General features: G+C 40.2%; 1 protein-coding gene across 1 annotated transcript in view; it reads right to left on the reverse strand.

Annotated features, from left to right (window-relative positions):
- The window catches only part of LOC122539947 (acid-sensing ion channel 2-like), a 1330135-nt gene that overhangs the window by 980737 nt on the left and 321883 nt on the right, over positions 1-27515 (reverse strand). The gene's annotated exons all lie outside the window — the stretch shown is intronic.

A 27515-nucleotide genomic window follows, 5' to 3' on the forward strand; every position in this document is an offset into this window, starting at 1 on the left:
CCCCCCAGCTCCACTTGCCTCTTATTTATCTCTCCACCCCCCCGAGAATTCCAGCCTCATTCCCGATGAAGGGCTTTTGCCCAAAACATCAATTTTCCTGCTCCTCAGATGCTGTCTGACCTGCTGTGCTTTTCCAGCACCACTCTAAAACTTGACTCATATCCTTCTAAACCTTTCCTATCCATGTATTCATCCAAATGCCCTTTAAATGTTGTTAATGTACCCATCTCAACCACCTCTGCTGGCAGCTCATTCCATATGCGCACCACCTTCTGTGTAAAAAAAGTTGACCCTCAGGTTCCCTTTTATTCTTTCCCCTCTAACCTTAAACTGATGCTTTTTCATCCTCAATTCCCTAACACTGGGAAAAAGACTGAGTGCATTCCACCCTATCCATGCCCCTCATAACCTTACACACTTCTATAAGATACTCCCCTCAGTCTCCTATGCTCTAAAGAAAAAGGTCCTTGCTTGTCCAACCTCTCCCTAGAATTTAGACCCTTGAGTACTGGCAACATCCCTGTTAATTTCTTCTGTGCCCTTTCCAGTTTAATAACATCCTTCCTGTAACAAGGTGGCCAAAACTGAGCATAATACTCCAAGTGCGGCCTCACCAATGTCCTGGACAACTGCAACATAACTTCCTAACTTCTATACCCAGTACCCTGACTGATGAAGGCCAATGTGCCAAAAGCCTTCTTCACTGCCCTGTTTACCTGTGACTCCACTTTCAAATAATCGTGCCCCTGAACTCCAAGGTCCCTCTGTTCCATTACACTCCTTAAGGTCCTACCATTCACCATGAAACTCCTATCTTGATTTGACTTTCCAAAAGACCTCATACTTACCCTATATTAAACTCCATTTGCCATATCTCGGCCCACTTCCCCAGCTGAACAAGGTCCTGCTGCAAATTCTGATAATCTTCCTCAGTGTCCACGATACCACCTATTTTAGTGTCATCTGCAAACTTACTAATCATACCTTTTACATTCTCATCCAAATCATTGATATAGATAGCAAACAGTAATGGGTCCAGTACTGATCCCTAAGGCACTCCGCTAGTCACAGGCCTTCTGTAGTACAAGCATCCTTCCACTATTACCCTCTGCTTCCGACCGTCCAGCCAGTTGAGGGTGCAAGTGTGAAGGCTCTCTGTCGGTAAGTTTTAATTAAGGCACAGTTGCATTGTCATTTTGGTGAGTTATGCTGTAAATATAGTATAACAATGATGTGTATACCCCCTGCATTCTGTTTCTATAATGCAGTGTGTGTTTTTGTATTGATTATGTGAACCTCTTGATCAACTGGCACATTCCTGGTTTCGTAGGTGCAGATTAATAAATAGTTTGCAGTATTTCCAGTTGATTGATATTGTGTTTTCTGCCATGAGGGCAGATGCAAAGTACTTGTTTATTACCCTTGTCTTTATTTGACAGTATAATATCACCTGTCTCTTCTTACACTTCTATAAATTCCTCCCTTCTCCAGTCCAGGATAAAGTATTCAAAGAATAATTTACTCTTTTTCCATGTATGAGACGTTGGAAGAACTCATAATGAGAGGTGATGCTGGAGTGGTATTATCTGAGTTAGTAATCTCAAACCCCAAGTTAACAGTATGGAAACACGTGTTTGAATTCTTCCATGGCAGGTGGTGAAATATGTATTCAATAGGCATCTGGAATAAAGAGCCAGCCTAATGATGACCATGTAACCACCGTCAATTGTCATAAAAACACATCCCATTCACTAATGTCCCTTAGGGCCAAAAATCTGCCATCCTTACCTTGTCTGGTCTACACTTGATCCCAGACCCAGTATAGTTGACTGTTAACTGCCCTGTAGGCTATTAGGAATGTGCAAACAATTCTGGTCTACCAAATAAAATGTACATCCCATGGACATTTTTTTTTAAATGCTGTCCTCTGTTCTGTAGAATCAAATAATAGCTTTAATGTAATGAGAGAAATTATAAAAATAGTCGACAAATTGTGGATAGCAAGCAACAACACTAGTGCGCCAGTGCATATTAAGAATATAAAGGAGGCATCCAAGATGGTCATAGCACTTTCACAGTTTCAGCCAATATACAGAGTCTGCTCAGGTTCGAGATCTTAATTTCTGGCTAATTCAATACTGCTGAGTCAAACACTTTCTGGATTTTAAAAGGTGAAAACATTTCATTGGTAAATAAAGGTGCAACAAATTATCTTAAAGCTGATTAAACCATGCTAAATTTTCTATAAAAAGCAAAAGGCTGTAACTGGGAACAAAAATATTAACCAGTTTTAGTTGACAAATGAAGAAAAAAACCCAAAACTGACATGATTCTAATAAACTTGTTAAATTTGAAAAGAATCAGCAAAGATAAGCTATAAATCCATACATGTGGGTTAATATGCAATTAAAGAATAACAGCAAAATCATAAATTCTAAAACCCCAAAACCACAGGCATGATGTTATATGGTGGATCAGAACCACAAAGTATTTACAGATTTTTTTTTCATCTTTAAATAGTTTGTTTTTAAAAGGAGGACTGCTTCAAAGAAAGAAACTATGGTTTTCAATTCAGTAACTGTCTGACAAAGTCCAGTGTGAAGCCAGTGGAATGTCAAACAGTTAAATTTGTTGTCAGGGAAACATCAAACAAGAAGCAACTTAATAAAAGATAACAAGGGGGTTGACTAAATATGCCCTCTCAACAGAAAGCCTAATCTTACAGACATGTCTGTTTTACCTTCCAGCAATACACAAGGACATAGGTTATAAAGCCAGTTTTAGTTCATTTGGAGTGGGTTAATGGGACTGAATACTCTTAAATGTATGGTCCTAGATTTGACTATTAGTATACTGTAAGTGTCACAGTCAAAGAACTAACCCCTTGTTACCCTTGCTTTGCAGGTAAAGGAAGAGCCATCACATTCTTCAAACCACCTAACAGGAATCTGGACAAATAAACTTCAATCAGTTCACAAAAGAAAGAATCAATAGAAAAATCTGTTCAACTTCCAATGTCAACTCTATCAGTAACTTCCAATGAAACAGCTATTAATATTCAGCAGCCTGTTCTTTGCATCCATATATCCAGTTTTTACTTAGACTTTAAACTTACCTTTTACCTTATTTCTATTGTGTGCATATGTATTATGTTATGCATTATGTACTAATGCTTCCCATTTTTAGTAACTAATTTTTCGTAATTGAAGAAAATCTAGTTGAATTAGTTTCTTTTAAAACACAAAATAATTTGGGTCTGCAAGGAAGACCAGGGAGCCTCTTCAAATTAATCTTGTTGTAATCAACTGAGGAGATCAGTAAATGAAGAAAGGGAGCTAGTTCATCCCTCCTCACTCAGGAGTGTAACAGTTTGAGATATCCAGTCTGGAACCGTAACAAAACAGGGAACCTTGCCCAGGGTCTAGTCATATCAATGACTATATCTATGAAATTTAAATAGCCAAACCTCAACACAAGATATGATTCCCTGAATGTGACAATGTCAAGCTGTTGGTTGACTATTCTGAGAATAGTCAACCTAATTTTGACTTATTTTGCAGGCATTGGTAAGAAGGATGGTGTGGTATCGTCGGGTTTAAGACTCCCATTGTCATTTCTATTGGTTATTGCCAGGTTGTTTCTTCAGTTTCATTGTTTATTCAAGACTTTTTAAGCAGTTGATATAACTCAATGGCTTGCTAAATCAGTTCAGGGTGTGTTCAGGTCAACCATATTGCTGTAGGTCTGGAGTTTGTGCTGGCCAGTCCAGATAAAATCAATTGCTTTTCTTCCCTAAAGGGTATTAGGCTTTTGATTATACAACAGATGTTTCAAGGTCATCATTGGGTTCTTAATTTCAGATTTACTGAATTCAGGTTCCACCATGACAGAATTCAATCCCCAACAATGCTATTTGTACCATTCAATAGCAGCTAAGTTACCAATGCTGAATGGTACAGCAAATGGAAACTGCAGATGAAGCAAAGTAACTTTAGAATAGCAACTGTGGGAAGGCAAAACCAAATCAATTAACTATGGTGGACAAGGGCAGAGATCTGAACTCAATAAGAGCTAGTGGAGCGTTGAAGAGTGCAGGTGTATGTTTTTGGCCTTACACAATGTAAACTCAAATTCCAATATTAACTTGTTCAATTGATACTTTAATCACAAAAGCAATAGGAGACAGCCTAGAGCAATATCTCTGGAAAATTTAAATAAGCAGGGTACTAACTTTTCATAAAGACTAAAGCCCTTGCTTTTCAGTTTAGGTAAGGGTACACAGTCTCTCAGTCTCTTTTTCAACACCTCAAGGGTTTTCCCCCTCTGGATTGAAAGCAGGATAACTTCAAACTTCTCCTGGATTGGTCACTGAAAGCTGTTACTTATTGTTCTTTCCAAACCGCATCTGCAGCATGATCAATTACATCATTTCATTCTGATTGGCAAAGGCTGAACAAGCTGCATTGCTAATTGGTTTCAGGGACACATGATCAATCTCTATTTGGCTCTTAAAGATGTTGGAGATTGACTCATGTCACCTTCCACTATCTCTTCATTAGTTCCTTCAGATGTCAATTATTGTTTTTCTCTTATGCTTTGTTAGTTTCACTTGACTGAGATATGTGGTGTTACACAGCATGGAAACAGGCCCTTCAGCTCAACTCGTCCATGCCAAACAAGTTTTCCAAGCTGGTCCAGTCCCATTTGCCTTCCTATTCATGTGCCTGTCCAAATGTCTTTTAAATGTTGTAATTGTATCTATCCCTTCTACTTCCTCTGGCTTTTATTTCATTTTTGCACTACCCTCTATGTGAAAAAATCACCCCTTCAAGATCCCTTTGAAATCTTTCCCCTCCTACCTTAAACCTATGCCTTCTAGTTTTGGACTCCACTACTCTGAGTTTTCAATAACCATTTATCTTGCTGGGTAGGTCCTGCTGCAGCCCTGCTTTAAAAAGTATCCTGCATATTAATCCCTGTCTTAAAATAATAATCGTTTTGCTTTTTCATCACATTGTATACCAGTGCAGAATGCATACAAGAGAAAAATGAAATAGTTACTCTATCCTGTGTTGACAAAAACCTTATAAATTACGAGTAACTTAATATCACTGTCATAGTTAATAACTTTCCATTTGTGTAATATATTACTATCTGCTTTGTTGTTGACTGTGCACTCTCCACCATGGTTAATAAATAGACATTCTCATGTGGTTAGGTCTATCATTGATTAGGATGTGGTCATAGGAGATATGGTTCGTAAATTTGCAGATGAAGCAGATAATGAAGGAGGTTACCTCAAAAACAAGAGGATCTTGATCAGATGAGAAAATGGGCTGAGGAGTGTCAGTTAGATTTTAATTTAAACAAATGAGTGAAGATAGTTCTTTACATTTTTGTTCAAGAAAAACTGAGGCCCAGCGATTGATATCTTTAAGCTCATGTCTCAATCCTCACTTAATTTGGTAAAATTCCCATTAAATCAGACACTTTCATGTCATTGACCATTTACTTTTCCCTGGATTTGGTTCTGCTATATTTGAAAGCTTAGAAACAGCATATTGCCCTTTATTTAAAAACTAATACTGAAGATTCAGATTTTAATCTATACTAATCTTTATAAATTGTTATACAGGGTACATTAAAATCTAAGTGATTATACAATTGTAATCTTAAACAAAGTCAGATTTACTGAAACAAATTAAAACATACAGGTACAAGGGCACAAATGGTTATGACTTCTTGAAAAAGGTAATAACTGGGAATATACTATTTCTGTCTTATTCAATCTTTAAAATCTGTACACAAACTGAACAGAAGGGCAGCATGGTGGCTCAGTGGTTAGCACTGCTGCCTCACACCATCAGAGTCCCGGGTTCAATTCCAGTCTCGGGAGACTGTCTGTGTGGAGATTGCATATTCTCCCAGTGTCTGCGTGGGTTTCCTCTGGGTGCTCCAGTTTCATCCCACAGTCCAAAGATGTGCAGGTCAGGTGAATTGGCCATGTTAAATTGCCCATAGTGCTAGGTGCATTAGTCAGAGGGAAATGGGTCTGGTTGGGTTACTCTTCGGAGAGTCGGTATGGACTGGTTGGGCCGAAGGACCTGTTTCCACACTGCAGGGAATCTAATCTAATCTAATCTAAAAGATCCCTCAGCCATACAGCACAAACTCTAAAGCATTAGATACCCCAGGAGAGCAGAATAAACCATTGTGTCTGCACCAACCCTCTGTAGGGCATCCCACCAATCCCCATAAACCTCCATAGAGTTTTATCATGGCTAACCCATTCATTCCTGGATACTACAAGGCAACTTAGTATAGCCAATCCACCTAACCTGCACAACCTTGGACTGTAGGAGGAAACTGGAGCACCAAAAGGAAACCCATGCAGACACAGGGAGAATGTGCAAACTCTGCACAGGCAGTCACCTGAGGCTGGAATCAAACCCAGAACCCTGGTGCTGTGAAGCAGCAGTGCTAACCATTGTGCGACCGTGCTGTCAATAAAGATATTGTCTTTACAATGTTTGGAATTCCATGGTGCTAAGCTTCATTCTTTGACAAATGAAACTTAGCAAAGTCACATAACATTATAGTACTTTGGTCAATGTTTTATTATCCTGCTTAAGTATTACCAATGAATATACTTTAATTGTGTGATTATAACTAAACAATGTCAATCATGAAATGTTAGATTCTCTTATAGATGACACAATTCTTCCTTTTCAAACAGGCAATTTAAGAATATGAATGGTGGAATGTGAGACAAAAGCTTCAATTAGCTCAATCTGCAAACCAGTCTGATTAATTGCTTGCTATTCTGTGGTTACAAAACCATGTTTTGACTTGAGCCACATCAGAGTCGGTACTTGACTTAAAGTTGCTGTTTACTCATTCAGCATGGGAGACCATATCTTTAAAAGTTATTGGTAGTGTAACAGCAACAAATGCAAAGCTACATTGCAACTCACATGAAGGAATCGATTACTTAAGGTATGATGCTTAGCTACAGAACACAAAGAACCACTGGCATCTCTCTGCATCACAGAGGGAGAGAGAGAAAAATGAGGCAGAATCTTCAGTCTCTGAATGACACATCGACAAGTGGATAAACGGGATGTGATTCTTGGACATGCGATTCTCCACATTGAGAAAAATTGTCTCATCCTCCAACCAAGTTTTGAACAGTGAGATGAAAATCTCTGTATTGAGTGATGGAAGGCTCATTGATATCTATTAGCCTGCATTGGGATTCCATTATTACCCAGCCTCTCCCAGGAGGGATGCAGTTTCCTATTCTCCTATCTGCCAGGTAGATATTAGATGATGATAATTCCCAACATGAAAGCCAGAGGTGTTCCCTGGGGCTTGATGTTTGCTTCGCCAGGCCTCCATATTAAACAACAGGCATCAACATCTCAGGCTATGCTCCATGGAAATCATCCGCATCAGACACACACCAACCTCACATCTCTAAACCACTTATAATAAAGCTCTGCAATTAAATACTGCACTTTGGAATACACTGGAGCCAGGACACTTTACATGCAGGGATAGCATCCATTGGAAGGATTGAACCAAAGTACATCTCAGGGATCCTTGCTTGATTTCATAGTGCTCACTCACTTGGCACCTACTTGGATGCGCACAGCATCGCTGCCTTGTCTATTTGAACATTGCTGTCTCAGCCAGGGTCTAAAGGCTCACAGTATTTCTGTCTTGCCTTGCTGTTTAGCACAGTCGCAAAGCCAGGCATCTTTTTATGTCACCAGCAGAAATCAATCAAGTGTGCATGTTCTTATACAGCACTGCACTACATCAAACCACTCCTGCAGCATGTCTCAAAATCTATGAAGAGTAGGCCTCAGTCAGTCCAAGAGAGACAGTATTCAGTCAGAGGGTAACCAGTACGGTAAGTTAAAGGCAGTATCCAATTTCAGCCTAGAGGTTTGGACGTAGTCCGCTGCCATTTCAGTTTGTCAAGGTCAGTACTTTTACGGTCCAGGGAGTGGGCTGATGGTTAACCTACTGTTTCAGTATGCCAGGCGAAAGTGAGGACTGCAGATGCTGAAGATTAGAATCATTTCTGATGAAGGGCTTTTGCCCGAAACATCAACCCTCCTGCTCCTTGGATGCTGCCTGACCTGCTGTGCGTTTCCAGCACCACACTCTCAACTGCTTCAGTACACCAGTCCAGGGAATCACTATAAGTCAGTCAGAGAGCTGCACACATATCAATCTAGCAAACCATCAATCATGGATGTCTGTCCTGGTTGGTCAGAAGGTAGACCATGGTTAGTCCTGGCAGTCAGCTCAATGTAAGTCAAGTGGGGTTATGAGGGAAGAATGCTGAGGTAGGAATCCTGGAGAAGTCAATTATAGGCAGAGGAGGCTGCATGCTGGCACACAGAGGGATCAATAAGAGTGAGGAAGGACAACATAACCAATATTCCCTCTAGTTTTCTTGCCAGCTGCATGGACCTCTGAGGCTTGTGTATGGCAGCAACAGCTGCAACTGGAAGTCAGTGCTATGACTGGCATACCTATACCAACTGCTGTGATTTGAACATCACAGCAGGTGTGGGTTTGGGCAGCTGAAGAGGGAATAGTGAACACAGCAGGAGAGGGAGAATCAATAGTCACAACCACCCTGGCTTCAACTGAGGGATAATGCAGCACAATAAATAAGCCGTAGGCTACACTGGAAATTGGGGGAAAGTAGGACTCTCTTAGTCAGTTGTCTAAGATGGAGTGAAGGTTAGGACAGGTAAGGACTGTAGCTTGCCCCTTAAACAGCTGTAAATTGATGGGGATGATACAGTTGTGTTTGCAATGAAGTGTCAGCTGTGCCTGGGGGGTGTTTTGTTTTGGTTCCTCACCCACTATGCGCAAAATTAACTGCAACCCCTGATTGGCAGTGTTTGTGGTTGGTTTTAAAATTAGCACCAGCACCAAAAATCCAGGGAGGTCTTGGAAATGGCAATTATTCCTGCTGAGATAAAAGGTAGGACAAGCTGTGACGGATAGGTAATGAGGCCAGTTTCAGAGAATAAAGTTGGGAATCTCACTTGGGCTTATGGAGGGAAACCCTCCTTGTGGCATAGTGGCTGTCGTTAGCACTGATGCCTCACAGAATCAGGGACTTGGGTTCGATTCCAGCCTCAGGACATTCTCCTTGTCTCTGTGTGGGCTTCCTCCCACAGTCCAAAGAGTGCAGGTTAGGTGGATTGGCCATGGTAAATTGCCTTGTAGTATCCATGGATGTGCAGGCTCAGTAGATTAGCCATGCACAGTTACAGGGATCGGGTAAGGGATGGGTCAGGATGGGACAGGATGGGATGCTCTTCAGAGGGTTGGAGTGGACTTGATAGGCCAAATAGGGGTTCTTCGATAATCTATGAAACTCGCCACAACTCACATTTAGCCAATTTCTAATAAAATTCAGGACTTTGCCTTTTAGGGCTTGAAGTGCAGCACTCCAACTATTGAAACAGGCTTCCAGGATCAACCACAGCTGGCATGAGGATTGAACTAACACCACTGGCACCATTCTGATTAACATTCATGGCAAATACCCAAAAGTTCCATACATTAACGAAGTCACTGTAACTATATTATGGATATCTGTAAATGGACCATGTTTATATTCACGGCAGAGAGTGACTGGAGCATATAATCTCCCTATATTAGAATTTAATCGGAAATTAAGCACAACTGCAACCAATGTTCCTGCTGTGCTGCATTTGTGTAGCAACTAAATTAACTGGAAGCCCTTACTGCACATGCATGGGCCAATCATTTCAAACCAAAATGAGGAGAAGTTATTTCACTCAAATGCTTGCCAATAAATGGGATTGGCTAACCCAGAGGGTTGTGGATAGTTCATCAATTGAGTGCAGTTGCAGATGGGAAAGACAGATCGCTCAGCTGGGAAATCAAGGGATAGAAGGAACTGGCAAGAAAGTAGGGTCAAAGACAAGATCATCTACCATCGTATCAAAAGGCAGAGCAGGCTTGATCGACCACAAGGTCAATTTCTGCTCCTGTTTGTTGTGTTCACGCAAAATATTTTAAAACACTGCACTTTGAAATGAGTAGGTTCTATGAAGCAAAGAAAATCTGAACCAAACATGCCTGTTAACAATCGGGAGTTGAAGAAATAAAGTTCTGTCAGTATTTGAATCAGTGCAATGAGCTGACCCACCTTTGATTGCACTCAGAAGAGAAGAAAAAGAGATGTAAGGGTTTCTGTTTTGTTAATGATATTTCTAAGAGTTAAAACTTAGCCAATACTGTATAATAACATGGGATGTATGTATAACTAAGGAATGTAAGCAGAAATAAATAAATAATGGAGGCTTGAGTGATAGACAGTGCCATAGGAACGTGAAGCAAATTGGATAGTTAAGTGCGGGTTCTGACTGCGGCCTGACAAAACCCATCTTTTATCAAATCTAAAGCTAATTGCCACTACAAAAAGCTGCTCAGCTTCCTGGAATTATGTGAGCATTCTTAATAATTAATAATTGTCCATAATTTATAAAGGCCAAACAAGTGATTTTTTTTTAAAAAATGAACTGTTAAACATGGTGATGATCAAAAACAGATTTATCACAATGATAGGGCATTCTCCAGGAATGTCTGAACTGAAATCAAAGCTAATTTATAAGATGTAACAGAATGTTTACATTAATGAACAGGATCTTAAGTGTTCTTAAGAAGATACATTATACAGAATTGTTCATTTATAACTGACTGAACAAATTGTTATGATCCCAGCTGATGGTAGTCCTGGAAAAGTCAAATCCCAGAATAAAAATCAGCTTGATACATCGTATATTTACTGTATTAAGTTGATTAATGTGGTGGGTAATCGCTGAAACATGTTTGCATGAGGCTGCCAATGTCCTTTAACAATAGAACATCAGTTCATTACAAAAAGGTAAGAAAATCAAGAAGACCAAGCTATATACTTTTGTATATAGCATATTGGTTTACATACTACAGTTAGAAAGATTTTAACACTAACATTACATAACGTTTAACCATGTTTCCCAACATCATTCACCACAAAGCTCCAGTCACAGAGAAATATCTATCTTATGTTATAAAGTTGTAGATGTACTGTACCTTTAAGAGTGTTGAAAGGCTGGCAAGGACTTAGCAAGCACACAGAGTACTGGAAAATTTAACATGTAACATTTGGTTGAACAGCTAGCACGAGCTGGATTGCTAAGAGACAAAAATAAATTCAAATTCGGCTGATCAGTTTAAATTATGTCCCAAGATACCAAACTCCAATCAAGCTTGAATTTAGTACTTTGACAATATTAAAACCAAACAAATGATCTGATGTTTTGGGGTATAAATATCAGACATTTTGAATAACTAGCCAGAGCAGCAAAGAGCAGCAAGCCACCAACAAGTACAGATTGCCAGAAGAACTGCTCTCGAAAAGGTACCTTTATCCATCAAAGACCTGGGAAGCAGAATCCCTAAGAAGCAGAGAAGAAGACAGAAAAATCTACAGATGAAAGTTGGCAAAGCTGACTGGTTTTGAAATGTGATTATAATTTTTTGTACATCATAATTGGGATTTTTTATTGGACTAGTAATGGAGAGGAGGAGGTAAAAGATAGGTTTTAGAGAAATGGCGAGAAGTCACTGATAAAGCTACACAGTGACATCAACAAGTTTCATCTCACCATCAAACTCACCATGGACTACTCTTGACTATCTGTCTCATTCTTGGACACATGCATCGCCATCAAGGATGGACACCTCAGACCACACTCTACCGCAAACCCACAGACAACCTCACAATGCTACACTTCTCCGGCTTCCACCCAAAACATATTAAAACAGCCATCCCCTATGGACAAACCCTACGCGTACACCGGATCTGCTCAGATGAGGAGGAAAGTGACGGACACCTGGAAGTATGCAGGGATGCCCTCACAAGAACGGGGTATGATGCCCAACTTATCGACTGCCAGTTCCGACATGCCACAGCAAGGAACCGTAATGACCTCCTCAGGAGACAGACACGTGCTGCAACCGACAGGGTACCCTTCATTGTTCAGTATTTCCCAAGAGCTGAAAAACTATGCCATGTTCTTCGTGTCCTGCAACACATTATCAATGAGGATGAGCACCTCACCAAGACCTTCCCCACACTTCCTCTACTTGTCTTTAAACAACCGCAAAACCTCAAACAGATCATTGTTCATAGCAAGCTGCCCGGCTCTCAGGACAACCCCATACAACCCTGTCATGGTAGACACTGCAAGACGTGTCAGAGTGTGGACATAGATACCACCATTACGCGTGGGGACACCTCCCACCTTGTACATGGCAGGTACTCATGTGACTCAGCCAACATTGTCTATCTTATACGTTGTAGGCAAGGATGCCCTGAGGCATGGTACATTGGGGAAACCGAGCAAAGGCTACGACAACGGATGAATGGGCACTGCACAGCAATCAACAGACAGGAGTGTTCCCTCCCAGTTGGGGAACACATGATTGGTCCAGAACATTCGACCTTGGACCTTTGGGTGACCATCCTCCAAGGTGGACTTTGGGACAGGCAGCAGCAAAAAGTGGCCAAGCAGAGGCTGATAGCCAAGTCGGTAGCCGTAGGGAGGGCCTCAACCGGGACCTTGGGTTCATGTCACATTACAGGTGACCACCATTGCACTATACACACACACAGATACTCCTACACACACACAACACACACACACAGGTACTCCTATACACACATACACATGGACACACACATATACACAGACGTGCACACAGACACCCACACACACTCTTACAGACACACACACTCCCACACTCACACATGCACCCCCTCACAGACTTAAGACACTCTACACTCACTACACACACACATATACACTTTCTCACACTCACAAACCCCAACCAAGACAGACACACACAGACAGACAAAGACCCACATGCACACATATATTTTGTGGGGTGAATTTGTACTTTGCTCAAAAACTGCATGCATTCACGTAGAACTCTTAAGCTCAAAAACTGCATGAATTCATGTAAATCTCCGTTGTCTCACTTTTTAGATTAGAATCAATCTAAACATCATGGCATAGACAGAGAACACAGGGGGCTAACACCTCCAACATATTGTCTAGCTATCACTATTGTTAATAGCTAACCTGAGAATGCAACTTTTTAAAAAAAGGTTTTGTGATTTACACATGAAAGAAGTGAAACTATCATGGTATTCGAACAGATGAAAGACTTAACAGACAATCAATTTTTCAATGTATAATTTCAGTTACATCACACTGTAAATTTTTGTATAAATTCTGTATGTTAGGATTGTGCCCTCCACTACCACCTGACGAAGGAGCGACACTCCGAAAGCTAGTGTGCTTCCAATTAAACCTGTTGGACTACAACCTGGTGTTGTGTGATTTTTAACTAAATAGTTGTTAGTTAATATTCTCTGTTAGATTTAAGAATAAGATTGTTAATTTTTACTTTAAATAGTGGCTTTTGGAATAGTTCATTGCCTCTCGAATTTTAACAATTACAGCATGGGGTGAATCTTATCTGTGCTGTTGGTTTAAATTAGCAGAGGGTTTACCCCATGTTGCAACAATTATCTCAAAGTTTTAAACCTTCACTTGAATCTTTATCTTGAATTGTAAAGACAACTTTTGATTCCTTTCCCACTCTGATAATAGAAACCTTTCAAAACTCTGATTGCCTACTCTTTTTTCAGTTCTAATAACTTGAAGATTTCTATCCAAACTCTCTTGATCTGGAAGCTTCACAGACGGGAAATCTCATCTGAAGTCATTGGTTCCCCTTAACTGAACAAAGCTTTGGATACAGGAAAACCTCTTTTTCCATTAACACTTCAGGAGTTTCTCCCAAGCCCAGTGACTACGATTGTAAGTATATCAGAAATAAATGCATTTCGGTTAGTTTCCAAATTGGTTTTCTGACCTTTGAAAAAGAAAATTTCACAGAACTAAACCATAATCATCTGTCTCCCTTCTGACATCTAAATCTAATAATATAATCTATATGTTATATACACTTCATCACAATATGAATATCTTTAAACTTTTTGAAATGATAACGGAAGCAAAAGATCTGGTTGTGGTAGCATTTGCTTGGATAGGGATACCATACCTGCAGCACTTTCAGCAAGGAGTCACATGACACGGCTTGTAGGTAAAACAAACAGATTGGATTTGAACGTAGATAGACTAAGATAACTTTCCTCAGGAGTAATATCCTTGGTGTTATATACCTTTCTCTGAAAACTCTCTCATCAAACTTTATGAGTTACTTTTAAAATAACACTTTGCAAAGGAGTTTGTGTCTGTGTCTGTGTCTATAAAGGGTAGTCCCTAAAGCTTTTATTAATAGTCTTTAAGACTGCTTAAGTAAGTTTGGTTTAATGAGAGAATTTTCAGAGAAAGGTAGATAACATGTTCCTAGGGCACAGATACTGAGCAAGAGTTCAGGGCAGGAATTTCATTACTGAGGCAGATGGTTCGAGTTGTGAAATATCCAGTTTTCAAGATCCTCTTAAATCCAGTTTTTACTACAGGGTGACAGAGGTGAGTTTGGATTGGACTCTCTGAATTCTCTCCACTTGCTTTTAAAGCTCTCTCCCTTACAGCTTCCTCCATACATAATCCCTCATGTCAACGCTATGACAACTCACAATCCCTCTTCCCTACGCTATCCCACTCCCGCTATGGTACCTCATAACCCCATATGGTTTCCATAATCACTTGCACAATATACATCCCGGGTAACCCTGAGAAGACATGCAGAGATGATATTTGATGAAGATTTTTTAGAATCCTATTGTAGCTCAAACGTCTACTAATTAATAATGCAAAGAAAGCTTATTCAAGAAATCTCATTCCCAGCTTTAAATCTCACATGGAAAACAAATAAACAAACATCTATTCAGGCCCCACAACAAAAACAGCCATTTCTTTGATAGCCTCTTTAAACTGTCAGTCAAATTATGATGGGCTAATTGTAGTTTTTGAAACTCAGCAAGGCATTTATAATGATATAACAGCCTTTGGGGAAATTTTAACAAAAGAATCGGTTGATACAGTGTTTCCAGATTTTTATTTTGTCTAATCTGCAACAGATGGGCAACAATGGTCTTTAAACACTAACTGACAGTTTTAACTGGTTTTTGGTTCTCATGTTGAAAGTGTGGGGGATTTCAGATCATGATACTTATCAACCTTACAAGAGTACTTATGTCCATTCTATTTGTGGGCGGCACGGTGGCACAGTGGTTAGCACTGCTGCCTCACAGCGCCAGAGACCCGGGTTCAATACCCGCCTCAGGCAACTGACTGTGTGGAGTTTGCACGTTCTCCCCGTGTCTGCGTGGGTTTCCTCCGGGTGCTCCGGTTTCCTCCCACAGTCACAAAGATGTGCAGGTCAGGTGAATTGGCCATGCTAAATTGCCCGTAGTGTTAGGTAAGGGGTAAATGTAAATGTAGGGGTAGGGGTATGGGTGGGTTGCGCTTCGGCGGGGCGGTGTGGACTTGTTGGGCCGAAGGGCCTGTTTCCACATTGTAAGTAATCTAATCTAATCTAAATCATGACTGCTGTATTGTGAGTTATTGTCCTTGCATCAGCCAAAATGGGTTTGATTGAATTCAGGTCTAAATCCACATGGCCCGCTTGAGTTCAGAGTTCCTGCCTGCGTGTTTTCTGCTCAGCCTCTTTTTCAATGCTAGCAAAAATTGGATATCATGAATTGGTTGAACATCTGCATCCCATTCCCATTATAAAATTCCACAGAGTCCTCCTGGCTACATGAATATCTTTCTTATTAGTCAAGGAAGGCAGCAAATTGTAAACAGCCACGTATTCAGAATATATTCTGGAAGTGGGTCAGAGGAAATTAAATAAATGCAGTATTGTCAATGAAAAGGTCAGGGGCATACAAACTTGATGAATTTGATACAGCAAAGAGTCTTGAATAGCATTTTAAAAGAGATAAAGTCTGGCATAGGACTGAAACCAAGAGCTGTGACAAGTTCAGAAATGTAAATTAACTTTTTTTCGCATAGAAATAAATTATACAGGAAATGGACAGGCAAACAGTTAGAAGCCAAGTCTATCTAGAAGCTGCAACACTGCAGTTAAATCACAAGGCACTGTAGTTGTGAAGCTCAATAATCATATGTTCATTGCCACTTCACGCTGCCTGTTAATTAACATTTTTCTTGTACTTTGGAGATGATGCAAAGATAGGTAGAGGAAGTTAGCATTGAGGAGGTAGGGAGGCTGTAGAAGGATTTGGACAGGTTCGGAGAGTGGACAAAGAAGTGGCAGATGGAGTACAACAAGTGAGATCATGCACTTTGGTCGCTAAAATAGAGGCATAGACTATTTTCTCAATGGGAAAATATTCAGAAATCTGAAGGGCAAAGAGACTTGGGAGTTCTAGTTCAGGATTCTGTTATGATAAACTTGCAGGTTGAGTCAATAGTTATGAAGGCAAATGCAATGGTGGCACTTATTTTGAGAGGACTTGAATATAAAAGCATGGATGTACTTCTGAGGCTCTAGAAGGCTCTGGTCAGACCACATTTGGAATATTGTGAGCAGTTTTGGTACCCAAATCTCAGGAAGGATGTACTGGCCCTGGAGCGTGTTCAGAGGAGGTTCATGAGAATGGTCTCAGGAATGAAAAGCTTAACACATAAGGCACGCTCGGGGACTCTGGGTTTATGCACAATGGAGTTTAGAAGGATCAGTGGGTATCTAATTGAAACATACAGAATACTGAATGGCCTGAATAGAGTAGATGTTGCAAAGATGTTTCCATTGGTAGGAGAAACCAGGACCCAAGGTCATAACCTTAGAGTAAAGGGAAGACCTTTTAGAACGGAGGTAAAGGGAAACGTCTACAGCCAGAGAGTGGTGAATCTATGGAATTCATTGCCGGCTGTGGAGGCCAGGTCATTGAGTATATAAGACAGAGACAGATAAGTTCTTGAGTATCAAGAGGATCAAGGGTTACAGGAAGAAAGTGGGAGAATGGGGTTGAGAAACCTATCAGCCATGATTGAATGGTGGAGCAAACTCTAGGGGCTGAATGGCCTAATTTCTGTTCCTATTTTTTATGGTCTTATGGACATAATCATCAATAAACATCCATTGAGTATTTGCACATCGGAGCAGAAGGCTCAACTTTGTAGGAAAGTAGCACAAATTCGAGCTACTCTTTGCAATGTAAAGCTAGACTCCGCCTCTTAAAGGGGAGATGCACGCTGGCCGGAGCAGGTGGTGAAGGTAATTCTATAAGCAGTTCCGAACTGGTGAAGGCATTAAAACAGCACAGCATGGCAGGGTGAGAGTTCTAAGATGTTTTGAAACTGCACTGAAGAATGGAATTAGTAAAGGAGGTCAAGAGGAAAAGAAATCTCATCTATCTACAGGGGCCAGATCTCTTTTCAAATGTATACAAGTTATGGAACCAGATACCATGGAGGTCCATGTCAGGAGTCTAGCCTCTGAAGATGCAATGACATGAAAAGTTCATAAGTAGTTTGAATATATTTTCAAATGATATATGCTGTTCACTGCACTGTGCTCCTCACACACTACTCAATGCATTAGGTATACCCCCATCTCTCACCTACTAAAATTTCTATCAATGATGATTCATTCCCAACCTTTATAACTTCTTCACCCTCACAGGCAATGCTGCAAGACTCTTAACCATTTCTCATTGCTTTCACACATCGCCAATGAACACCTCAGTAACCAAGCACATGGCATTATATTCAGCGATGTGTTTTCCTCCCTCTTTCACGATAGTGCAGTCCTTAACTGGAGGGAGCAGACCTAACACACAAAGTTGCATATCCTCTCCCCTTTGGAGAAGATAGTGCTCACCCAGACTGGGTGACTGCTTTGCTGAACATCTACATTCAGTCCACAAAAATGACCCTGAGCTTCCAGTTGCCTGCCAGTTCAACACATTACCATACTCCCATGCCAACATTTCTGTCTCAGGCCTGCTGCATTGTTGCAGTGATCCTCAGCACAAACGCAAAGGACAGCATTTCATTTTTCTGTGACCATCTCACCCATTCTCTGCTACTCCTAGCTCTTACTATCACTTATTCAGTCCATCTTCTGTACTGGCCTGCTATCAATAACCTCCTCATTCATCTGCCCCTTTCATATCTTTTTCTTTTTGGGCTCTATCCCCACTTGGTCTTCAGCATAAATACCACTTTTTCCTAGTTGCTAACAGTTGTGAAGAAAAATCACTGGACTCGAAACATTAACTCTGTTTTCTTCCCACAGATTGTTGCCAGACCTGGTGAATTTCACCAGCAACTTCTGTTTTTGACCCAAGAGTTACAGCCCTGGCCAGGTAGAAATGGAAGTGGAGCAAGGTAATGATGTCACTCGCTCTCACCCTCAAAGCCTCCAGCTCAGATGCTGGCCATCTGCCTGCTCTACAGGATGGTTTAGCTTTGGGGTTCACACACATAAACCCTAACCCATAGTCTGCAGCCAAGCTGGGGCAAGGGTTCCATGAGGGTAAGGTTGCATGTTAGAGGGTAAGGTTGCATGTTAGCTCTGCTGCAGAGGAATCAGCCACACATTTTGGTGCAGTCAGCAGTAGATGGTTGTTGATGAGTATGGACAAGGAAAAGCAAGCTGCTATGGATTGTTTTGCAATATCATCTGTAGTCTCCCACTGTAAAAACCAGCAGTCTTCCACCAGCCATGTAACATCATTGTGGTGGCACTGTGTCATATAATTAAGGATACACAGGAACAAACACTAAGGGAGGAGAAAAAGATTATTTGTTGTTGCTTCTATGAAGTAAAGGATTAGTTTGATTTATGAATTTTGTTTGGAATGTTTACTTTGCTGCAGTTTTCACTTTCATATTGCAGCCAAACGGACACTGTGATGGTCAGTGGTTGAGAGAGCCAGGTGCATAAAAGTTAATATTCATTGCCACCCTCACAATCACTGGCAGAGCTAACCTCATTCTGTCCAGAGGCTGCAGTTGTGGTCGCTGCAGGTAACCAGCTTTTTATTGAGGAGCTCTTTAGTGAGGCTGAGATGTGGCGTATTGTTCCTCATTGAGGTTCAGTTGAGATAATTCTTCCCTGAACACGCTGGGTGAATAAAGCTGAGAGTCTCCTCATGTTTCACTTTCCAGCAGCCAGTCCTGCCTCTTCCCATTCCCCCCTGCAATGCGGTAAACCAGAGGGAAATGCAAGCTACTACATCCATGACAAGATTTCTGCAGAATCAGAACAGAATTCCTTACCACTTGGTGCTCCGCTTCACTCCACCATACTGATACAAAGTCGAAAGCATGATTGTTCACTTTAAAATAGTGAGTTTTTTCTGAATTCTGAAGTAAATTTAAAGTGCAGGCTCAGCTGCCTGGATGGAAAAGCTAGGAGACAGACTGTTCCAAAATAGATACATGTGACAATTTGGCTGTTAACTGGATTCCTGAGTTTTGATTGCTGTTTGGCCAACAATTCAAATTTAACCAATTCATTTAAATTATGCTCAGGTTACTAAAACCCAGTCAAGTTTGAATTTTTTTTTTGACAACATCGGACCAATGACAGAAAACGATATTGGAGGTATAAAAAAACCACAGGCATTTTGAAAATTGGGGCTGGGAAGCACAGCAGTTCAGACAGTATCCGAGGAGCAGAAGAGTCTATGTTTCGGGCATACAAAAGGGATTATAACTGAAACATTGACTTTCCTGCTCCTCAGATGCTGCCTGACCTGTTGTGTTTTTCCAGCACCACACTTTTCAACTTTGATCTCCAGCATCTGCAGGCCTCACTTTCTCTTATTTTGAAAATTGGTCAGAGCAACTGCCATCAAATAGCAGAGCGACTACCACTGATCAGCAGAGCAATTGCTGTAGAGCTGGAGAGCTTATTGCCTATCTAAAATCTTGCTCTCAAAGAAATTAGAAGATACTTTAAAAAAAGGTACCTATCCCTGTAAAACATACTTGCAGTACAAAGAAAGAAGGAGACCCAGGGAGACCCGCAGACAGAAGATTGAAGGCAGCAGAGAAGACAGAGACAGTGTGGACTTGAGATTAAGTTAATGCAATGTTTATTAATTGTGTTATTGGGACAGCATGTTATTAGGATTGTGTTTGGTTAGGGGAAAGAGTGTTTGGTTTGTTAATAGTTTTGTTTAGTATTCTGTTAGGAAAATAAATTGTTACTGTTCTGTAAATAATGGAAGTTAGAAGTTTTCTTTCACTCCCTCAAACTTTTAACTGATTACAAAGCGAGGCAAGCTTTTCTGGGTGTTTGGTTTTAATTAACAGAGAGGTTCGATCTCAGTGCTGTAACAATGCCACTTAGCAACAAACATTTCGACAATTGTAGGAAATACCAATAAAATCAATTACAGCCTACCTGAAAGCAGCTAATAATCAATTTTAATACTGCTGGTGGAGTCCTTTTTACTTGAGGGACTCTTGTGGTGCAGTGATAGTATTCCTATCTCCAAACTGAGAGTCCTGGTTTCAAGTCTCACCTGCTCCAGCGGTGTGCTGTGACGTGTCTGAACAGGTTGATTAGCAAAAGTTTTTTCTAAAATAAACAGAGGTGGTGTAAGCTAATGGGAGAACACAGTGGGAGTGTGCTGGGCCCATAAACCCACGGTGAATGGATCGAGGCCATTCTCTGCTTTTTGAGATTTCCTGTTGGGACCCCTCTTGTGATGCAGTGGTTGTGTCCCTACCCCTGGACCAAGAGACCTGCATTCAAGTTGAACCTGCTCCAGAAGTGTGTGATAACATCTCTGAACAGATTGATTACAAAAATAGATTCAATAATTTTAAAAAAGGAGCTGATGGAGAGATTGGTCCGGTTTCTAAACTTGAGTTCAGCTGTGTTTGTTTAAGAGGTTATGGCAGCTCCAGTGAAGATATCAAATCAGTATTAAACATTGAGAGATGTCATGATCTGCCGACTGCATTGGGGATGTTTTTTTGTGTATTTATGTTAATAGCCTCACCAAATGGCATTTGCAACAGCGGAAGTGCATATAGCATGGATGTCATTTTGGTGTAGGTAGAATAGCATTCACCACATCAAGACAGAGAAGCGAGATCACAGAAATATAATCAAAACATAATAAAGTCTGGAAATTACGCATGATAGTGAGAAAAACACGTATCAATTATGCAAAGTCTCTTAGTTCAACAACCTGGAGAAGATAAATCGCACAAGAAGTTGTTCAATTTGATAGTGTAGTTATATTAATTTTTAAAAATGTGTACAGCTGACCATGCTGAGCAAAGCAGTTACTTTGAGTTCTGAAATGCTGTGGATCTGGAGTCACATGTGGGCCAGACTAGATAAGGATGGCAGTTCCTTCTCTAAAGTACATCAGTGAACCAGTTGGGCTTTTCTGACAGTTGACAATGGACTCGTGGTCATCATTAGACTGAATTCCAGATTTTCTTGTTCATTAACCATGCATTCATTAGACTATTAAGATAACTAAATTAACAGCGATTTTCAAGATGATGCACAAAATATTTTGGTTCTTGCTGTTTAAAAAAAAACATTTATGGATAATTCATAAATTAGGGATTTCTTCTGTCAATCTCTGCTTCATTGATTGTTCAAAACAATTCTCCATTATAGGCCTTTAGTTAATGTTCTGCACTGTGTTCTCTCCTCAGCTTCCACTATCTCTTTTCTTCCACAACATTTTTATTCTTATCTTTCCTGAATCTTTTATTGCATTTAAATCTTCCAATCTCTTTTTTTTTTCAAAAACCTTAGGAAAGGAGAGCTATAACATCCTTAACACAATCCAAGCAGTTAACTGTCTAGTGATGATTATTTACTCACCAGCAATAAAATGTTAGTCAGTAACACAAGGGCCTGACAATGCAGCAAAGAAGGCAATGACATAAGAGCATCATGAAGGTGTCACATGCAAAAATACCAGATGGAATGTTGAGATATTCTGCAAAGTAATGTTTTCAATATAAACTTGCCGTAAAATCAACTCCTTGCTTCTTATGATTTGGAGTGTCAGTCGGATTGATCGCTTGCTTACGTTGCAAGTTAACCTTTGTTCAATTGCGCCAAGTGGTTTCCAATTCTGGTAATTAATTGCAATGGATTTATCTGCTATGTCAGATGTAACCGAACCTGACCTGACCTGACCTGGTATGGTCACCAGAATTTAGAAACAATGTCAAAGCCTTGAAAAGGATGCAAAGGAAATGCATTAGAATAATTCCAGAAATGAAAAATCACTTTACGTGGAGTGACAAAACAAACAGGCATTGTTCTACTCAGAGGAGAGAAGGTAAGGGTGAGTGATACCGTATTTGCTTCGCTCTTCAGATATTTGGCCAGTTCACTTTTTGAAAATTATTTTTGAATCATCTTTCAGGAAGTGCAATTCAGATCAGAAGAATTTACTGTACCTTTTTTTAAACAGAGAGCAACTTTCCTCACATAAGCTTTTACTCCTCCTTGCCCTGGTCTGTTGGATTTATTTGGATATCAACAGCCCAAGGCAATTCTAACAACTGGATACATTCAATGTTCTTTGTTGAAACAAAGAATACTTTAAAAAAATTGTAAAAGTCTTATCCATATAATACTTACAGTCACAAGTAACCCATTTTACATGGACTTATCTGAAGATCAGACCAAAACAGGTGATCAGCCTGCTCTGTTCCAATCTGCATTGCTGATCAGACATCCCCTCCTGTACTAGTTTGATGTGCTCCAAGGCAAGCTTTTTTCATATCTTTCCATACAAAGAAGGCTGTGTGTACAAACTTTGACACTGTTCAGTCGCCAGCAAATAATCAGTTTGTCGACTGGCAAACATCACAACTATGTCATCTATCATGGCTAGTTTGATTAATTGCTCATTAAAATTTGCTAGAGTCTGCTGGGAAAGAGCTTATCTCCTGGTCTGAACAAACTCTGACATCAAATGTTAAGGTTAATGATTGCAATATTCAAAATGTTGATTGGTTTTGCTTGAGTGCAAATGTTTGAAATGGCCAGAGTTGGTAAAAAAAAAGGGGACACAGAATTAGGGTGATTGAAAAGGAACTAAAACCAACATGAAGAAAGTTGCTCTTTTTGTTTTAAAACAAAAGTACAGCAAGTTCTTCTGATCTAAACTGCAGCTCCTGAAAGCTGATTCAATGATAACTTGCAAAATGTGAACTGGATAAATGCCTGAAGAGAGATAATGTGCCTGGCCACTAGGAAAGGCCAGGGAGGGGATCGGTGTGAGTGATTGATTAGTTCTATCAAAGACCTTGCACAGACACAATAACTCAATGGTTTCCTTCTGTGCTTTTCTTCATTTGATGATTTTACGATCCTTGACCTACGACTATCCTTGCCCAATTTCATCTCATTGAAGAGTATCAGCCCACACTATGCTATTTACAACTCAGACAAAGTGAATACGACTCTGGCAAACTGTTATCCAGGCAAATGATTTTTGATGGAAGATTTATCTACAACTCTCAAGACAATTGTCATTAAAATTGAGAATATTTTAAGAAAATAAGAAAACAACAAATTCCTACACAGGAAACAAAACAGCAACTTCAATCAGAGTGGGAACTCCTATTTCCAACTCTGATCAGATTAAAACACACAGTTCAATAACTTCTACTTTTGAAGTTCCTGGACAGGGGCCTCCTAAGCGATAAATAGGAGGCCAGTCCAGGAATCCACACAACCAAAATGGGGGAGACACATAGCCAAAATCATACCTACTTTGGAAGCAATGTGCTGAGTTCTGTGCTTTAGATGTCCAACAAGCCGACTAGCTACTTTGCCATGTCCTACATAAAGGTAAGTATCTAAGGTAAGTGTGAGGGGAGGGTAGCAGATAGGTGAGAAGGGTAGAGTGGCAGCTAATTGAATGAGTTTTTAGGATCGGGTTGAATGTGTCAGGTCAAGGGTGAGTGGAGGATGTTGGGTCTGGTCAGGGGATAAGGTCAAGCTAGGGTAAGAGTGTGCTGAGTTGCTGATGGGGAAGTGGTATTGGAAATGTTCAGGTCAGTGGCGTGGGTGGGAATGGTGTTAGTACTTTGCAGATTTAGTGGGAGTGGTATTGAGGTTGACGGTGTCACCTCCACTGGGGAGAAGATGGTGACATTGGTATCACTCCAAGGGGCGAGTCCCCTGGTGTCAAGGGTTGGGAGGTGTATTGGGTGGTGGTGGCGGCATGGGGGAAGTTCAGTAGTGAGTCAGGAGTTTAGTTTAATATCTACCCAGGAACAGATTAAATTTTTAATCCTCTAACTTTTCCTAGGTTATTATAAACTGAAGTAAGTGAGAACCCTCATAAATCTGTGACCTAACAGAGGGTTCCAGATAAATGGGGAGTTAACTATTATAATTTTCAATTTCCCAGGCAATTCCCTCAGAGTCAGCTTTGTCAGGATTTCTGCAGATTCTAAACACACAAGTTCTGTCCATGCTGCAGCAATTACTATCTGGCCATCAGAACATGAGTCATTATTTTATGGCAATTTCTTTAGTTCTGATGCAATCAACAAACTTCTATACCTTCAGATCATAAGCCCAGCACAAAGCACTGAATCAACTGAATTATCAACTAAAGTGCACTAGTAATGCTGAGCTGTGGCAACCACTTAACTAGCACAGCCAATATATATTAATGTCCTGAAATAATCCTTCACAGCTAAATCAATATACCAGTCCACTTGATCTTGTCATCAAATTTATGCTTCTATTATCTTAAAAGGCACAATTAACAAAAAAAAAAATCCTTATACACGGAGAAGGAAATTGCTCTATGTAAATCAATTTCAGAAATTGCAGCTCTTATTATGTCAGGTGAAGGTGAATTTCCTTGGGCTTTCTCCTGTTCAACTTTCACATCTTACACAGCAGCTCATTGGAAACTACACTTACATCAAATGCAGGAACAGCCGTGAGTACTTGGCCCTCCATGAATCACACTAGGACTGATCACCATCTGAAACGTTCTTTGATCCAATGGGGCTGCTTTTGACCCTACCATTACCCTCATCCTAATTCCAATGAGATTTCCCCATGGTAAGATATTTCAGAAGGAGCAAAAGGGAGATAGTCTCCTTGATTTCAAGTTGTGCTTACACTAAGCAAATTCAAATTCCAATTGGGCTGTTGATCATCTTGTATTGCATTATCTTTATACACTTTGTCAGTCCGTGCACATTAATTCAGAACATAATAGTACATTTGCCCATATAAATGACAGTAAAAGTGATTGAAAATTTTCAGTACCAATATTGGTACTCTAGTACAGTAGCTATTCCAATGCTGCAGTAAGTCCTGGAAATGTTTCTTCTGGACTGGTCTCAATGCAAGGTCAATGCAAATACCAATCTCAATACCGGTATCCTTGCCACTGGCAGTGGAAAGGTTCTCCTCAGCAAAACAATCAAAGTTGGACCGTGCCTACATCAGAAAGTTTGGGGATGAGGACTACCATTATCTTACTCTCCCTTAGAATAGCTCCCTGCTCCTCTTCCTCTGGCATATATAAAGAATTGCACAAGTGCTGGATTCTCAGCAAAGGTTCCTGTTGCCAATCCACATTATTGCCCCTCCCTGAGGCTGAGTTCTGGAACATAGCAGTAAGCCCAGAAAGTGATAGCATGTACTTAAATAGAGAGAAAAGGTGAGTACATTCCATTTGTTTTCTATCCAGATGATTAACTGAGGATGTAGACCTAGCTTCATCCAATGTTTAAGGATGCATGTCCCATTTTAAGTCCTCATTGGCTTTACCAACGTGAGATATTGTATTACAGGTCTCTTTACCAACCTAATTACAAGCGCTCTATGTTTACTAATACTGTATTTCCATTCATTCATTCAGAACTCTTTACTAACTCACTCACCAGTGCCCTATGTTTATTATACCGCATTTTCATTCATTCATAAAACTAGTTTTTTGTAGTATATTTTACTATTACAAGATAAACTTAATTAAATCATCCTAACCAACCAATTACTGCTCCTTTACACCTTCTTATCGGCCCCATGCTGCAAGCAGTGTTTAGACAAGTTTCAATATCAAAGGCTACCCCTGAATAAGTTTTAATACTGTAACCTATTCGGGACAATGCCATTCCCACCATTGGCCTCCATGACTCACCTGAAACTATGGAAAGATTATAATATTTATCAGCCTTTAGGAACCATCTCTTGGCACCAGAATAGATTACAGAACATCAAACAGTTTCCTCAACCAGTATGTACCTGTTAAATACATATTAAATAGGGCCACTATCCCCCTTTAATAAACACACTATCAAAACAGCTTTTCCGTGAAACTGCATGAATGAATGAGTAAAGAACTGTCCAAACCAGTTTAACATCCTCTATATTTTTATTATGTGGTTTTATAATTTTTAACTTACTTAGATCATATAGATCTAGAATATTTACTAACATCACAAATTTAAAAGACAAAAGGACTAACATCTCTTAGTTATGCAAGCAGACCAGACCTACACTCTAATCCCATCAGGAGTAACAGCCCGCATTTAGCAAATGTTTAAATCATCTCCTGCTTCCCCAGGACAGATGTCATGCAACCTTTTGTGTATAATAGATAGTGCTAAATACCATAGTGATCAAATGTTAATGTATGGAAGAATGATGCATAAAGAGGCTACTGTAAGAACTTTGCTTTGGATTCCATCGCTGCTTTGAACTGTGCCACCACGGATGCTCAATAAAGAGGCTATTTTCACCACTCACCAATCTCAATCGCTACTTGAACATGATCCCACATCAGTATTACAAATGTTACAAATCACACAACACCAGGTGGTTGTTGAAGGAGCAGCATTCCGAAAGCTAGTCTTTCTGGATAAACCCATTGGACTATAACCTGGTGTTGTGTGATTTTTAACTTTGTCCACCCGAGTCCAAAACCAGCACCTCCAAATCAGTATTACAATGGATTCCTTTTCATTCCCTGATTTGATATCCTCAGTCTAAATCCCTGAGTCAATTGTGACAAAATCAATTTTTTGTGTCTATTTGAGCTGTGCCAACAACCTGTGGATATTGTAAGATTCATGGCACAGTTGTGCTACTGCTCTCTTACTGTTCTCCCTAGAAACAAGAGCGATATTTTTAATAGATCACTCTTAGCATTTCAAGTTCAGAGAAACCCTATTCCAACTCTGTTAAGCTAGTTGTATGTAAAAGAGCAGAAACTACACCCTGAAGAGGAGTGCAGCCTTGGAAATCTAGCAGAACATAGTCTTAGGGAAAGGGATTGAACCACTTGGAGGTGAGCATTCATTGAAAAAGACAAAGTTGTCTGGATGGGTTGTTGGGGAATCCATTGGATCTCTCTGGGCTGCAACTGCTGATTGATGTGCTTTATGGTGTGTTTAACCAGAGTTTGTCTGTAAAACCATATTTGCTTC

Source organism: Chiloscyllium plagiosum, chromosome 33, assembly GCF_004010195.1.
Source record: "Chiloscyllium plagiosum isolate BGI_BamShark_2017 chromosome 33, ASM401019v2, whole genome shotgun sequence".
NCBI lineage: Eukaryota > Metazoa > Chordata > Chondrichthyes > Orectolobiformes > Hemiscylliidae > Chiloscyllium > Chiloscyllium plagiosum.